Source organism: Equus quagga, chromosome 13 (genome assembly GCF_021613505.1).
Source record: "Equus quagga isolate Etosha38 chromosome 13, UCLA_HA_Equagga_1.0, whole genome shotgun sequence".
Classification (NCBI taxonomy): domain Eukaryota; kingdom Metazoa; phylum Chordata; class Mammalia; order Perissodactyla; family Equidae; genus Equus; species Equus quagga.
In genome coordinates this window covers 1,065,704-1,081,251 of record NC_060279.1, presented here as the reverse complement: position 1 = coordinate 1,081,251, position 15,548 = coordinate 1,065,704, and the positions used below count along the sequence as shown (strand labels likewise).

At 54.3% G+C, this 15,548-nt stretch overlaps 1 protein-coding gene across 4 annotated transcripts in view; it reads left to right on the top strand.

The window, feature by feature from the left end:
• Positions 1-17: 17 nt before the first annotated feature.
• The window catches only part of PIK3C2B (phosphatidylinositol-4-phosphate 3-kinase catalytic subunit type 2 beta), a 61,676-nt gene continuing 46,145 nt past the window's right edge, over positions 18-15,548 (top strand). For 2 of the 4 annotated variants that reach the window (XM_046680757.1, XM_046680756.1), the window contains exon 1: positions 18-407. The gene's annotated coding sequence lies outside the window, so the exon portion shown is untranslated. Of the gene's footprint in view, positions 408-8,520; positions 8,541-15,548 lie in introns of those variants that run through there. The other 2 variants (XM_046680754.1, XM_046680755.1) reach the window with 2 other exon arrangements.

The following is a 15,548-nucleotide window of genomic DNA, read 5'->3' as shown; positions in this document are numbered from 1 at the left end:
GGCCGAGTCGGCGTGCGGCTGCGGCGGCCGGCGCCGCCTGTCCGGGCGGGTCTGCGGGCGGCGGCGGCGCCGTGCAGTGCGCCGGGTCTCCGGGAGATGGCTTCTCCGCGCTCGCCCGCGGCTCCCGCTATTGTCTCGCCCGGGGTTGCCTGACTGCGGGCTCGCGCACGCTCCCGGCCGCGAGGACTTTCCCCTCCGAGCAGGTCCTTGCGCCCTGCCTGCGCCCCGCGGCCCCGGGACCCCGGGCCGGCGCTCGCCGCGTGGAGCCGGAGAGGGAGCGGCGCCGGAGGAGGCGTGCGCGGCTGCTCGCCCGGGTGCCGGTGCCGCCTGGAGCCGCGGAGCGAGCAGCCCTCGTCGCCGAGCACGCGACACGTCGGGTCCAGCAGGGAAGCCCGCGGGGAGCACAGGTAGGACGCGCGCCGAGCCGAGGGCGGCCGCCCGGGGTCTGCAGATTGCCCTCCGAGGGGAGGGGCACTGGGCCGGGGCTGTCCCTCCAACATGGCAACAGCCGAGGTGCGACAATGGAAGGAGCCGAGGGTCCCTGGCGGGCCGAGCCGCGCACGCCGTGGATGGGGAGCTTCGGCCCGCAGCGCCGAGTAGGCTGTCCATCCCCACTGCCGCCCCGCTCGAGCAGTCTCGGGCCCCCGGCACCCGTTTCCCACCCCTTTTCCTCTAAACACACTTCCTGGCTCCCAGCTGCAGGGCGATCTGAACCAACCAATGGTTTGAGGGTTGGTTTGTTTGTTTAAGATGAGAAATAAGAAGCAAAACCTCCCGTGGAGTGGAGGTGTGGGGGTGGTGCTTTCTCTTGCAGTGGGGGAAAAGTCAGCAACTAGCCTGGGAAATATATACGCTTTGTAGCCGGACGGATGGTAGACTTGGCTTCTCCCTTATAAGGACACTGCAGCAGAAGGAGAAGGCTTGGGAGAGGGACCCTCAGGCCAGGGCTCTCAGGGGACGCGCCGCTCTCCTTGCCTCTACTTGTCTCTCATTTTCAGCTCCCGACAGCGGTGGCTTTGATGTTGGGGAGCAATCGCAGCAGCAGGAAGCCCCGGGGAGGCTGCCAAGCTGGGGTGGAGTGGGGTAGGGCGAGGAGCCCAGGGGCTTGGCAGGCTCCTGGACTGTGCGAAGAGGTTACCAAATGTATGAGGTTAGTTAGTGCACACACCCTAGTTAGCTGAGGTGTCTGTGTGTGTACATATGCGTGTGAAGAATCAGCTCTGGCTCCTTCAGGCCAACCTTCTCTCCCTCCGTCTCCACCCCCTTTTGGTGTCTTTGTGGCTTCCATGCTCCAGTCCCACCAGCCAGGCCTGCGATGGAATCTATTGTCTCCGGCTGCCCTGATGTTTTTTCTCAGTTCTCTTGGAGAATTTTGTGCCCTGGGCTGGCTGGTCCCAGCATGGGACCAGATTCTTCAGGACACAGCTACCGGGCTCCCAGAGGCAGGGCAACACAGCTCCTCCTCCTCTGTCTGAGCTAAACTACCTGACTGTGGGACGTGGCCAAGCAGATGTAAGCAGTTTGCGCTGAATTCCAACCCTGTATCAGTCGCAGCGTGAGCGCTTACTCCATTGCTGCGCTGGGCCTTGGAAAGGTATTGGAGGAGAAATGTCCCAGGGCTGGCAGACCTGACCCCTGCTGCTCCTCCGTCCCCTACTCCAGCTGTGGATCCAGAGCAGAGAGGCACTAAGGCTTCGGGATTGCAGCTCCTCCAGAGCCTGGCGGGCCCATCTGGGATTGTGTCCATGGAAAAATTAAGTCGAGGCACATTTTATAGCTCTGCCTGGCAGCCAGCGTCTGAGGAGATGGTGGCTCTGAGCCGGAGCCCTGGACTGAGGCTGTGGCTGCTTCTCCTTTGGCCTTTGGGTGAGCCCAAGGTCTGATTTCCATGGCTCTGAATTTACTGCTGAGTGTGCACAGCGTGTGTGTCTAAATCTAATCAAGCTTTCCGCCCTGGCCGGAAGGGAGCGTGTCCATTTCCCTCTCCCAGCAGTGTGGGGGGCCAGGCAAGCTCAGTTTATCCAGGGCCTCTGGCTTTTCCCTGGGGTGCACCTCTGGGACTCCCCTGCGGCCTGGCGTGCCTGTGGTCTCTGCTGTGGCCCAGTGGCGCTGGGGCAGAAACTCCACGGTTCCCTCTCTGGGGCGCCCTCACCCCATCTGGGCCTGGCACTTTGCATACAGGCTTCTCTTGTCTGTGGTCCTTCAGCCTGGACACTGCTGCTGGGGCCAGCAGGGAGAAAAATGGGGATCTCTGTTCCCTTTGGGGTTTGTAACTTGCCCTAAACTTCAGGCTCCCTGTACTCCCAGGACGTGAACTGAGACACGGTGATGTGGTGTAGTAGAGAAAATAGGGTGCTTCAGTGTCCAGAGGCCTGGCTTTAGTCCTCATGTGACTTTCTTCCTAGCTGTGTGCACCTGTCTGAGACTTAGTTTGCATATCTGTAAACTGGGGAAAAAAATAATACCCTTAGCTCACAGGATTGTTTTAAGAATGAAATACCCTGCTTACTGTGAACTGAATAAAATCATGTATGCAAAAGTACTCTGAAAACTGCAGAGTACTGTACAAATGTTGGTTATTCATCCTGAGTTTAGCCTCTGGTGATAAGGGAGGGAGAGCTGGCAGGCATGAGGGAGGGTGGGAGGAAAGGGATATGGAATAGAGAATGTTCCAGAACCTTTCCTTTGTGGTGAAGGGAAGAGTGATGTGACAATACCAAGGTAACTATTCCTTGGGTATTTCTTTTTTAAAAGGGTTGAAAGGATGGGAAATGGGAGAGAAGAAAAGGCTGCTTAGTGGTATTTGTAGAGAATTGAGGAGGCAACCCCCCCCCCCCCCCCCCAGGCTGGCTCTTGTCTGTAGACAGGGTAGTGCTGCGCTGGCTAATAATACAATGGCCAGCACTTACTGATGTCAGCCAGCAGGGAAATGACAGAGGAGGGGGTTGAAGCGGCGGTCTCCCTCCAGATCCTATGCTCACAGCCTTGATGCCACTGTCAGGGAGTTAGTGGGTCTTGGGAGAACAGAAAGGGACAGCAGAGTTGCACAATTCATTCATACTGGATTCCTTGACTTGAATGCCCATGCTATGTCACCAGACTGGGACATCCTTAGATAATAAACTTATTAAGGACAGGGGCCCCGGAGGACACATTTCCTCCAGCCAGCCCAGTGCAGCAGCACCTCCTTAATTCCCAGTCCTGTGAGGTCACGTGTGTGAATTCCTTGGGCTCCTGCCTCACTGATCTTTCTCTGCTTTCTCATTCAGTCCCTACCTTCAGGGTAAGGGGAAGACTGGGAATAATCAAATTAAGTAATTTTGCCACCTTCTGGGCAACTGTAATAAGAGGTTTGGGACTTGGGGGATCCTGGGAAAATTGAGGCAAATCTTTTGTTTTGGTATTTCCGTATCTGCTTTATTTTGTGTCTGTTTTATAAAGTGAAAAGAGACTATTCTTGCATTTCCTGTGATCACATAAAGCGTTAGAACTGGAAAGGACCTTGGCAATCATTTCCCTGAGAAGAAATGACTCCCAAGGAGTCATTTGTATTTGTCACATATTGCTTGGTGACTGGCAGTGCTGGAACTTTACACTGGGCTATGACAGATGAAAGGACCTATGGTTCGCACTTTAGAATCAGTGTGGACCCCATCAGGGGCTTCATTTTTAGGCAGTTCTCTTCTCTCAGAACACTGATGATGGAATTCACTCACCACTAATCTCCTTGCTGGTTAAAAAGATTAAGGATACAAAAGACAGAGGCCCTCAAGGTATGGGGAAGGACCAGGAGAGAGGTTCTCAGTGGTCGTGAGGCAGAATGTAGAGCCTCTGGCTGAAGGGATCCTCAGCAGTTCACTCCTTACCCTCCCCTAGCACTTCCTGTAGAAAGTCTCACTCAGCAGAGGCTCCCTGGTATTTCAAAGAAAAGCCAAAGATCATTTGCCTCTTTAGAAACTGGTTACCCTTCCACCTTAACTTCCTCACTCCTGCCTCTTTCCTTCTTGAAAACATTGTTCAGCTCCCTACTTCCTGGGCTGTGCTCTCTGGGCCCTAGCCACTCATCGTGGGACTAACCTCCTGGCAGAGGTTTCTTTTCTTCTCGGCAGTTCTTCCTACTACGCTTTGTGCCTCCTAAGTCTCTGCCTCCGTGGGTCCTGTCCTAGATGTTAGATCTGCCCCGTCTCCTCACGCTGTATCCTCCCCACAGTGGAGGTGGGTGCCAGGCAGGAGAACTACTCCACACATGTGGCCGGTTCCCGGGCCCACCAGGAATAAGCTGTCCTGGAGGCATCCTCTCCAGTTCCCGGGCCCACCAGGAATAAGCTGTCCTGGAGGCATCCTCTCCAGCTAAGTCCTGTCTTTCTATCCTAATCTAGTTGGTACCCTTGGCAGCAAACCAGAACGCATAAGGGTGAGGGAAAAATAGAGAACTAAGGAAATTCCATTTTGAGGAAATGCCTTTTGCCTTGCTAGGTAGGAGAAATAGATGTGAGAGCTCTTCTTGTCTCAGGTCTCAGACTAACCACAACCCTTCCTCTACTGAGGCATCTCAGGGCCCTGCTTTCTGAAGCCGAGTGTCAGTCACGTCCCTGACCTAATGTACTGTTGCTGTTGCGTCTTCCAAGGGGTAAAGGAGGTTAAAGTGCCCAGGGGCACCAGTAGAGGGCATTTAATTCTGACTGAGAAAGGAGAGATTGTTTGCAAATTGGATATTATGGGAAGCTAGGAGAAAGCAACTATATTTTCCCAAAAACGTTATAGCTGAGGATGTCAGATTTCCACTCGAGACTTCAGGAAGGCAGGTTTCCCTTTTTTTAACTAAGAGAAGAGGTAGAGACAGCTTCCTGACACGAGACTTGGGCCGGCAGATTCTCTGAAGTGCACTCTGACTCTGCTGTTGCAGGTGATCCCAACAAGGGAGGCAAAGAGGAGCAAAAGTTTGGGTACTGAGCGAGGCAAGGGCGCGTGGTGAAGGAGGGCCCTGGCGCTGAGCGTCTGTCTGCTAGTAGCTTTTCAGACATGGTTGTAATTTCCCCTCCCCCCAACTCTGAAGGACGCAGATGCCGATGGAATTGTCTCTTTCCTTTTTACATTTGGGAGAGCTGAGGTTTAGATTCAAACTGAGATTAAGAAACATGCCTAAGATTGTACAACTAATTAGAGAAAAGCCAAAGCCTGCATCCGAGAAGGATACTTCCAGAACTGATGCTCCTGCTGTCCTGTGCTGAGAAAAGATGTCAGCGAGGCCCACCTGAGTTCTGAATGAGGTGGGGCTTCCCCACGAGCCAGATGACAATAGAAAGGGTTCTTCTTCAAGTCATCTGTGGAAAAAGATATGATCTCAAAGGGATATAAGCCTGTCAGATAATGTTTGAAAACAGCTCACTCATTCATTCGTTCACTCACTCATTCAGCAGATGTTTTGACTGCTTTCTCATGACTTTAGGTACCTTCACTGACTGGGACAGACAGCACTGCTGAGCGGGGGATCCAAACCAGTAAGCAGGCTGTGGTGGGGGATGTAGGCATGCTTTGAGATCTCCTAAGTGGGACATTTGAGGTGGTCAGACTTCCTGAAGAAATGAAATGTTAGCTGAGATCTGAATAGTGAACAGGAATTGGGGGTGGGGGGTGGGGAATGAGGCGAGTGGTAAAAGAGGTGAGCTGGAAGTGGTTTGATCTGGCCAGAGCCGTTGACTGCGTTTGCATTTTCTGTTTTATTCAGCGGTTCGTTCACCGTTCTGCACCAAATGTTCACCGGGTGCCTGACGCCCTCAGCGTGTGGTGGTGAATAAGACAGACAAAATCCTGTCCTTCTGGAGTTTATGTTCTGGGAGAACTTAGTTCACTAAGAATGCATTAAACCAAGCTTCTTGGTTTAGAGTCGGGGGGTGTGCCAGAATAATTACCAGTATCAGCTTGAACATTCGGTAAAATGCCACGGGCCTGGCTCTCCAGGGCAGGATGGGAAAAAGGCTGGATTTTGGCCTCAAACAAGTTTGACTTTAACTCTTGATTCTATCACATACTAGTTGTGTGGTGGCCTATCATAAAATAAGGATAGCAATACTCACCTTTAAGAACTGTTGTGAGGATTAAGCAGGACAAAACCTGGCACACATAGTGGGGGCGGGGCCTGTTCCTCCCGTCGATTGATTTCTGTGATGCTCACGTTCCGTTAGCCTCCCCTCTGCTCCCCCTCCACCTCCCTTTCCTCCTTCCCTTCCACCAAAACAAAGTGTGACACCCTTGCTCCAGTCGTGGCAGTAGACATGTCCCTGGAGGGCCTGACTCCACAGACCTTGCTGTGGTGTCTGCGTGGCTGTGAGGGGATGTCAGCAAGGTGCCTTTGGAATGTTAGCTCCCAGATGCCTCCACGGTGGTCACACCCTGGCTGCCCTCATCCAGCCGCAAGCGTGTCAGTCGATCCCCGCTGAGAATGGCCTGACTCTGCTCCCTTGGTGGACCTGAGTGAGGGTCACGTGGTGGATGGGGCTGGTGGCATGTGAGCGTACCACACTGTGCCTGTGGGCAGCTGGTCCACCCCTCTGCTGAGTGTCCCCTTTGCTGAGTGTGGACTTGGGCTCCATCTTAAGGGGACCTCTGTCTCCCTTGGGACCTTCCTGTGCAAAGCGGGGTAGAGGAGACAGGAGAACGGCATTAGGGTGTGTATGGGGCAGTGCCAAAACTAGCTGACACGATTCCTTGCTCTCCTTCCCCACCCCCAGGTCACTTCCTTCTTCGAAAGTAAGTTGTCTTGTCCCCTCCATGCACAGGGATGCCAAATGGTTGTTTTAACACCGTCTAAGGCAAATGTGTTGTTCTCGTGCCCCAGATACCAGGGGCAGTCCACCACTTTAATTTGTCGTGTCACACACAGAGCAGAGTAGTGTTAGGAGACACTGAGAAGAAAAGAAGTAAGGATGTTTGGAGGGGTTGACCAGGGAAGATTTCTGAGGATCTTGAGTTGGAGTGGAAAGAGGAGAGAGAGAGACAGCACAAGGAAGAGAAGGGTGCCTCCGGCCGCATGCGTGGCTTTTGAGGCCCTGAGGGCCCAGTGGGACGGGGACATAGGGCATGGGGTCTACACCAGGCTGTATGTGTAGATGAGCGGGGCTGAGAGCACCTGAGCCTACCACTGGGACAAGTCTAGGGGGTGACCAGGCTGGCACAGGGGGTCCTGGCTGGGATCCGCTGGGATCTGGCACCAGCAGGACCACTGTCTGCCGCCCTCTTCCCAGTCCCCCCGTCTAGGTATCCCCTTCACTGTGGTTTGGGGTTTCTGGACGCTGAGAGGCTGTCTCAGGGGAGGGGGAGGTCTCATTTCTCAGTTCCCCCTTAGGGCCCTGCATCCCAAGTGGAGTTTCTCTTTTGACCTGGGTGAAATCCTTGGTCTCCCCCTAGGTCAGTGTCCTTGACTGACCTTGGAGTAGGATGTCCTTCCAGTCTGCCACCAGGAAGAGTGCAGTGGAACTGCATGGCTGCTGGGGAAGGCCTGGTGGTCGCCTAGGTCAGGCTGGGCAACGAAAGCCAGGACCAGGGATTGGAGAGGTCAGTGACCTAAGGCACAAGCTGCCTGATGGGCAGCACCGGGGAACTTGTGTTTTGGGGAGGGGCAAGAGATTCCTGGGCTCAGGAGCCAACACCAGGGGAGGCCATGGAGAGGCAAGGCCTGCCCCAGAGCTCCACCCCGCCCACCTTTCAATGGCTCATTCCTCCCTTACCGCTTCCATAACAGGTTGGCTTGGGCTCTCTTCTCCTCAGGCTCTGCTTTTAAATGTGAATGTCCCTAGGGGCTGGCCTGGGGGTTTGCCAGTTTGGATCCTGGGTGTGTACATGGCACCGCTTGGCACACCGTGCTGTGGTAGGTGTCCCACATATAAAGTGGAGGAAGATGGGCACAGATGTTAGCTCAGGGCCAGTCTTCCTCAGCGAAAAGAGGGGGATTGGCAGCAGTTAGTTCAGGGCTAATCTTCCTCAAAAAAAAAAAAAAAAGTGAATGTCCCTGGGAGGGGCTGACACCCTGGCCTCCAACACCCCGGTGTAAGTTAGGATCAAGTGTTTGGTGGTGTTTTGTTTGTGAGTGTTTTTTTTTTCTGGGCTGAAAGATGGGGGCTTCTTGAGAGCTGGTGCCCTTTTCTTTTCCTCCTCTGTCTGTGGAGACCCCAGGGCTTCTCCACTCTGCCCTGACTTAGGGAATAACTGGCCGCCCCTGAGACCTGCCCGAGGAGCTCTTCTGTCTGGAGTCTCCTTCCCTGGCATGCGCACTCCCTGGTCTCTGGCCTGGCCCGGCCCGGTGTGCTGGGGTGTGGACAGGGAAGGAGCGGCCTGCTTGGGAGGCCCGAGCTGCTCCCTGGAGCTGAGGGGTCCCGTTTTCCTTTCTCTTCCAGGGTCAACCTTCTGTCTACTTTTCTCAGACTTCTTCACCAGTGGCACTAAGATCACGACCTTGTGGCGTCTAGGTCAGCTTCCTCTCCTCTCCTGAGGGAGCTGATAAGGGAGTGAGTGAGCTGGAGGGCGTGGTGTGGGGGGTGTAGGTGAGTAGGGAACAGGATGTGGGTGCTTGTGTTGAGTGTGGGGGTTGTGGGATGTATGCGGGGTATGGAGGTGTGCACGTGGGGGGAGGGTATGGGGTGTGCGTGGAGTATGTGGGGTGCGTGTGGGGTGTGGAGAGGGGAGAGGGGAGGTGGAGGGGCTGCGGGGGTGGCGGGCTGTGTGCACAGGGAAGGAAGTGAAGGGGGTGGGGTAAACACGGAGTGTGGGGGTGCGTGGGGGAAGGTGTGTGGTGTGTGTCGTTTGTGCGGTCACCGTGACTTTGGGTCCCTGAGAACGACTGCAGTCTGTCAGGAATTTTCTTCATTGGAGGAGTTAGCACTAATTGAAGATATTCTCTATTATCTGACCCATGTCTGGATTGCTAGTTTAGGAAGTGTGGTGGCAGAGGGACAGTGGGCAGGGCTGTGGACAGTCGTGCAGAGCCTCTCTACCCTGAGGGAGGGGGGGAGCTTGCCCTGGGCATGGTGTGGGGGCTGGTCTTCAGCGCCTCTGCCTTTCGGGGATACCCTTCTCTGCTTGACTTCCTTTTGCCCTCCTCTGGGCCAAGCAGGTGGCTGTCAACTGTCAGCAGCCCGCTGCCCACACAGCCTGTCCCTGTCCGCTGGCTCCTGCCCCCAGACTTACAGGCAGTCGCCCCACCCTTCCCACAGATAGCACCACCACATGGGGGCTGCTGGCTCTGCCTTCTCTGCTCTAGGGGTAGGATCATCCTGGGGACCAGTTCCCCGGGTCCTTCTCCTCCTGGGGCTCAGGCATATCTGTGCCAAGTGTGTGCTTGTTGGGAAAGAGCACAAGGCTGGGCCCAAGATTGTGTCTGCATATCAGCACCATGTAGCCTCCCCGCGTTGGGTTCCCAGCTCTGCTGTGGCTCCAGGGTGAGACCCAGGGCAAAGTCGCTGACCCTTAGTGGGCCTCACTCTGCTCATCTCTAACGGACGGAGACACAGAGAAAAGAGAGAGAACCTTTCAGGCAACTAAAAAAGGTGCTATCAGAAAACAACCAAAGAATTTGTTCTAATTGAATGAATTGGAGACGCTTCCTAAACATCAAAGCCTCAGTCCCCAGCGGAGAGGTCCTTCATCTGGAGCGTGGTCCCACCGGCTTTACTCGGTGCCCTCTGGAGAGCGCAGCGGCTCTGCAGTTGCCCTGAGATCCATCCCCACCCCCTTGCCGTAGGGTTGGGCCACAATTTGAGTGCTCCTCCTGGCTCCTTGCAGACTGATGGTGAGCCCTGTCCTGCACCTAAGGACTTGGGGACTCAGGACCAGAGCAGTGGGCGGCTTGCTGCTGCCTCTTCTCTCTTCCCTTCACTGAGTTCTCCAGGCAGAGCGGAGCCTTCTTGGTGCGTTCTGACCTCACGTCAGTGCCAAGGTTGGATGGGAACAGCTGTCAACTGCTTTCTGGATTCTGCCTCATGGGCTGGCCTCCTCCAGGGCACTTTACAGCCCACACGGGAATCCTGGGGAACTGGATTCCAAAGGCGTGAGCTGGGCAAGCTGGACTGGAGGTGACAGATCACAGTCTGGGCCTTGCAGGAGCCCTCATTTTTTTGTTTGTTTGTTTGTGGTTTTTTTTGAGGAAGATTAGCCTGAGCTAACATCTGCTGCCAGTCCTCCTCTCTTTGCTGAGGAAGACTGGCCCTGAGTTAACATCCATGCCCATCTTCCTCTGCTTTATATGTGGGACGCCTACCACAGCACAGTGTGCCAAGTGGTACCATGTCCGCACCCAGGATCCGAACTGGCAAACCCCGGGCCGCCGAAGCGGAACATGCGAACCTAACTGCTGCGCCACCGGGCCGGCCCCAAGTCCTCAGTTTGAAGGAAGCAAATGGGACAGTGAAGCAAAACTGAGGAGGGGAGGCCCCAGAGAGGGCTGTGGTGTCCTCTCCCAGCACGCCACCTTCTCATATCCCCCTCCCGCAGGGCTCCCTTTGTGCTTCACGGCTGAGGCACCTTCACAGACTCAGGTTTCCTGGATGTTGCTGTTTAGAAATGTGGGGGTTGTTTTTCTGATATTCCTGGGTTGGTGTCAAAGTTGTGTGTAAAGAAGTTTCCTCAGGAGTCCCCTCAGCTGGAGCCCAAGGTTGGTGAGGGAAGGCCCTCCTGGGCTCCCCCGCCCACCTGTCCCACCGCCTTCCTCTGCCCTAATTCTTAACACCGGCTCAGAACTGGCTGGTCTGAACTGGAAGGGCTGGTTCTTGGGGCTGCAGTGGCTGAGGACAGAGGGGGAAACAGCAGGAAGTATGGACCAGACAGAGGAGATGTGGCTGCTCTGGCTCCTGCGATGGCTTCTGGGTTAGCGACCTCGCTTCCTTCTGTGCCAGGGGTTCCATTCAGCTGACTGCCAGCTCCTCGTCCCTGACCCTGCCGTATAAATTGCTGGCTCTAGGAAGGAATTTTTTTTAAAAGTTTTATTATCTTCCTTATATTTATTTGAATCAATTGAAAGTTAAATTTTTATTGAAGTATTAAGACAGTAAAATTCACCTATTTTAATGTGCACTGTTATGATTTTTGACAAATACAGTCGTGTAACCACTCCCACAATTAATTAGGAAGGAATGTTTTGAGAAGAGCTGTGAGCTGCCTCACCTCTCCCATCCCTGCCTTTCTTTCTGCTCAGATTCCCGAGTCTGCAGGGTGTGTGGTAGGACCTGGTCTCCAGGGATCCTGTGTGTGCGTGTGGGAACAGAACCAACTGCACAAATGCTTTCTGAGCTGGGACCCAGGGCTCCAGGGCTCTGAATGTAGACCCAGCTCAACCTAACCGTGTCACACAGCCTCCCAGCACCTGTCCCTCTGCCCTCCAGGGACCCAGAGAGCCTCTACCAACCCTTGCGTCCACTTTGGCCTCAAATTAGTGGAAAGTCCAGGGTAGGCCTGGGGAAGAGAGAGAGGGAAAGTAAGTTCCGGTGGGAGAGACGGAACCATGTGGCCACTTTAATTTGGCTAAGAGGACACTGGAGAGCGGCCGTGAGTGGGGAGAAGACGCAAGCAGAGATCTGTCTGCCCACGCCTGGAGCTCACTGAGAGCCGCCCTGACAGAGGAAAAGGATGTGATTCAGCGATGGGCCTGACATCAAGCTTGTAGAGCCATATCAGACCTCTAGGCTTTAGATAAGAAAGCAGGGGTCAGATACCTGTTTGAGGCAGGGAGCTGGCCTCCTTGACCTTCTAGATACACCTTCCTGCTGGAGGAGTGGGATTCTGGTGCAGGGCATGCTGATCTTCCCTTTCAAGGTGGAGCAGGGCAGCAGGTGTGTGGGGTGAGGTGTGGGGACGGGTTCCTGGCTGCAAAGCCAGTGGGATTTGGGGTGTGGATGAGTGTGGGTGTTGGGAGTGGATAGGGCAGGAATCTTCTCTGAAGAGAAAACTCTGGAAGCCAAAGTGATTAAGTCTTTATGGCCTCTAACCCCTTGAATCTGTCTGTCCTGAGGGGAGGTGCTAAAGGTCCCTTCCTAGGGCAGTCCTAGAACTGAGTCCTCTTCTCTTGGAAAAAACTGCTAGAAGGTAGGATGCCCAAGGCTGGGGCTTGAGACCCTCCGTGTTTTTTACCACCTTGCTGGATAGCTCTCCTTCCCCCCCCACCCCCCTGCCCCGCCCCTGAAGGTGGGCCAAGATGTGCAGTGCTTCCCTGCCTTGTGCCCCCAGGGGGGGATTGCATTATTTATGGATGTGTCTGTCACCTTTGCTAGATCGTAAGCTCTCTGGATGTCTGCCACGGTCACAAGAATACTTCTAGGTCTAGCCTGGCACCTGGCACGGAGCTGGTAGTCAACGCCCATTGGGACCCAATTCTGTGGCTGCCCCACATTCGTGGGGAGAAGACGACCCAGGCCCATTAGGCTGTCCCAGAAGAGCAGCCGTGACACAGCGCCCTCTAGCATGAGAGCAGGGAGCCCTCACCACTCGCAGCTGGTATGGGGGGGCCCCTGCGGCCCCTCCCCCTCTGGCACAGGGACTGAACTCCAGCTCACTGGAGGGAGTGCCCTCTCCTTTCTCTCCACCCTGTGACTCTGAACCATTGTGTGGCTCTGCCCTGACCCATTTCCTCCCCCGCCAGCCTCCAGCCATCTGTCGGCAGCTGCGTGGACTGAGTTTGGTGCCTGGTGCTCCCTAGACCCTGGCATCAACCTGCTTGGCCATAAACATGTCCTCTTTCTTCACCAGCTGACCACCTGGTGCTTTCTGGGGTCCCTTTCCGCACTTCCCTCTTGTCCTCCTGGGAGTTCTGAAACCCTAGTCTCTGGGATCAAACCTGGCTGCACATCTGAATTGCCTGAGGGGCTTTGGAACATTCAGAGTCCAGGGACTTACCCTACTGAATCAGACCTTTCGGGAGGGGCCAGGAATTTGTATACTTGGAAAACTTCACAGATGGCAATTGCTAACATTTGAATGTGGACTAATCTAATATATATTAGATATTAGATATTATTATAATATAACAGTCATTACTATTCTATAAAACATAATACAGGGGCTGGCCCTGTGGCCGAGTGGTTAAGTTCGCGCGCTCTGCTGCAGGCGGCCCAGTGTTTCATTGGTTCAAATCCTGGGCGCGGACATGGCACTGCTCATCAAACCACGCTGAGGCAGCGTCCCACATGCCACAACTAGAAGGACCCACAACAAGAATATACAACTACTTACTGGGGGGCTTTGGGGAGAAAAAGGAAAAAAATAAAATCTTTAAAAATAAATAAAATAAATAAATAAATCATTTAAAAAAACATAATACATATATAATGTAATATATAACACATATTAGATAATATTTTGTCAATATTAAATTTTGTAGGTGTGCTAATGGCATTGCATTTCTGTAGGAGGATGTCCTAGTGATGCAGGCTGAAGTATCTGGAGGTGAAGTATTTACCTCTTACTTTCGAATGGTTAAGCAGAGAAGGACAGAGTGCAGGTGCAGGGAAATGTTAGCCGTCAGTGCACTCCGGCGGTGAAAGGAGACTGGCTGAAATGACCTTTCACGACTTCCCTGTGCTCTCTGAGAGGTGGATACTAGAGGGGACACAGAGCCACCGAGGGGCACAGCTCCAGGGGCCACTGTTCACGTGGTTCTTTGTTGTGGTCGGGGGTGTCATTCACGTAGCAAACAATATGGCTGCTCCCTGGCACCCTGGAGTTGTGCGACACAATGGTTCTGGCCCCGGCCACCTCTTCCTGGATGGACTGCACAGACCCAGGCCCTCATCCACCCCAGCTCTCTCCTGGGACCTGGATGGCTGTTTGCTTTTGTACAGAATCCCTGGTAGCTCTCGAGGAATAGAGCAATTTCTAACTTGTCAACCCAGCAGAGGCTGGCAGAGAAGGAACTGAATTGGGGCAGGGGGGAGGCAGGAAACATGAGACTCTGATTCCTAAAATACTCTGTGAGCCGTCCCCCACTGCTCCCAGAAAGCGAAATTTGGGGCTTGAGTTCTTCGAGGGAAGCCTGCTCGCCGCAGCTGCAGGCTGTCGGGCCTGGGTGCCCCCGCCTTGCCTTCTCGCCTCTGGATTTCGTCTGCCTTGCTCTGCTCTTAACTTTCGCTTCACCTTCAGAGGTGGCTCTCCTGGTCCTGCAGGGGATGCTGCTTGTCCTGCCTCCTGACCGCAGATCCCTCAGCATCAGAGTGAGCGAGTGCTGAGTCCTTTGGCAGGAGCAGCTGCCAGGTGGCCCCCGGCATGAGATCTGTCAGCGGCTGGGCCTCCTTCCCTGCGTGGCTGACACACAGTCTGGTGGCGACCTGCCCGGGAGCCCTGGGGACGGTGGTCAGAGAGAGGTAGCTGGTTTTCTTTGCCTGAGTTCCAGTCTGCAAAGAGCCTTAGGAGTCGGGCCTGCCGGATCGCCCCTGGGCCTTTCCTTCCTGTCCTCCCGGGGCTGGGAGGCAGCCCTAGCCCTGGGATTCGACTTTGGAATCCTCGGTGAAGTCTGACTGGAGGGAATCAGTAGGTCAGAATCGAAGACTGCCGGAGCAGAAGGCGCTTTGCACGGTAGTCTTGTCCATGCGCCCACCTCCCTTGCACGTGCCAAACCTGGCCCGGTTAGCGAACCCCAGTCCTGTGTTTGAAGAACCCGAGGAAGGACACCGTCTGCATGCTGATCCCCCATCTCCGAGTCTGAAACTTCTCACCACCAGAAAGCTGTGCCCTTAAGCCCCAGTTCAAGTACATTTTTCTCAGCGGGAATGAGGTGAATTTGGAACTTGAAGAGCTTAGTGGGAGTGACAGATCCAGACACATTTAATTTTGAATAAGATATTTTAGGGGCTGGCCTGGTGGCATAGTGGTTAAGTTCACATGCTCCACTTTGGTGGCCCAGGGTTCACTGGTTCCAGTCCTGGGCCTGGACCTACACTGCTCATCAAGCCATGCGGAGGCAGCACCCCATGTGGAAGAGTTAGAAGGACCTACACCTAGGCCATACAACTATGTACTGGGGCTTTGGGGAGGAAAAAAAAGAGGAAGACTGGCAACAGATGTTAGCTCTGGGCCAATCTTCCTCACCAAAAAAAGAAAGAAAAGAAAAGAAATTTTCTTTAAAAAAATCAATAAAATAAAACGCCTGAATGCAACTTAGGAAAAAAGCCTTCAATTAAAAAAGAAAAGATATTTTAAGCCTATGTTTGAGATATATACAGGTTGCTATTGGGAGCGTAACGAAGGGGCCTTTAGTTCAACCTGGGGGTTCAGAGAGGCTTCCTGAAGAGAGCAGTGTCTGCACAAAGTCTGAGAGGGGCGAGTTGGAGTTGCAGGCAAGAGCGTCCGAAAGGGCATGCCCAGGAGAGGGGAGATGCTGAGGGAGATCACAGAGGCGTCGCCTGTGGTGATGGGTGGTTGGAGATGAGCGGGAGACGAGCCTGGATAAAGACAGGCCTCGGGAAGGGGTTGGGTAGGGAGCCATGAAGGCCTTACCCAGCCCCTGAGGCGATCAGGTTGACACTGTGGAGAGCCCGCTGGCCGCTCTGTGGGGAAGGCCTGGACGAGGG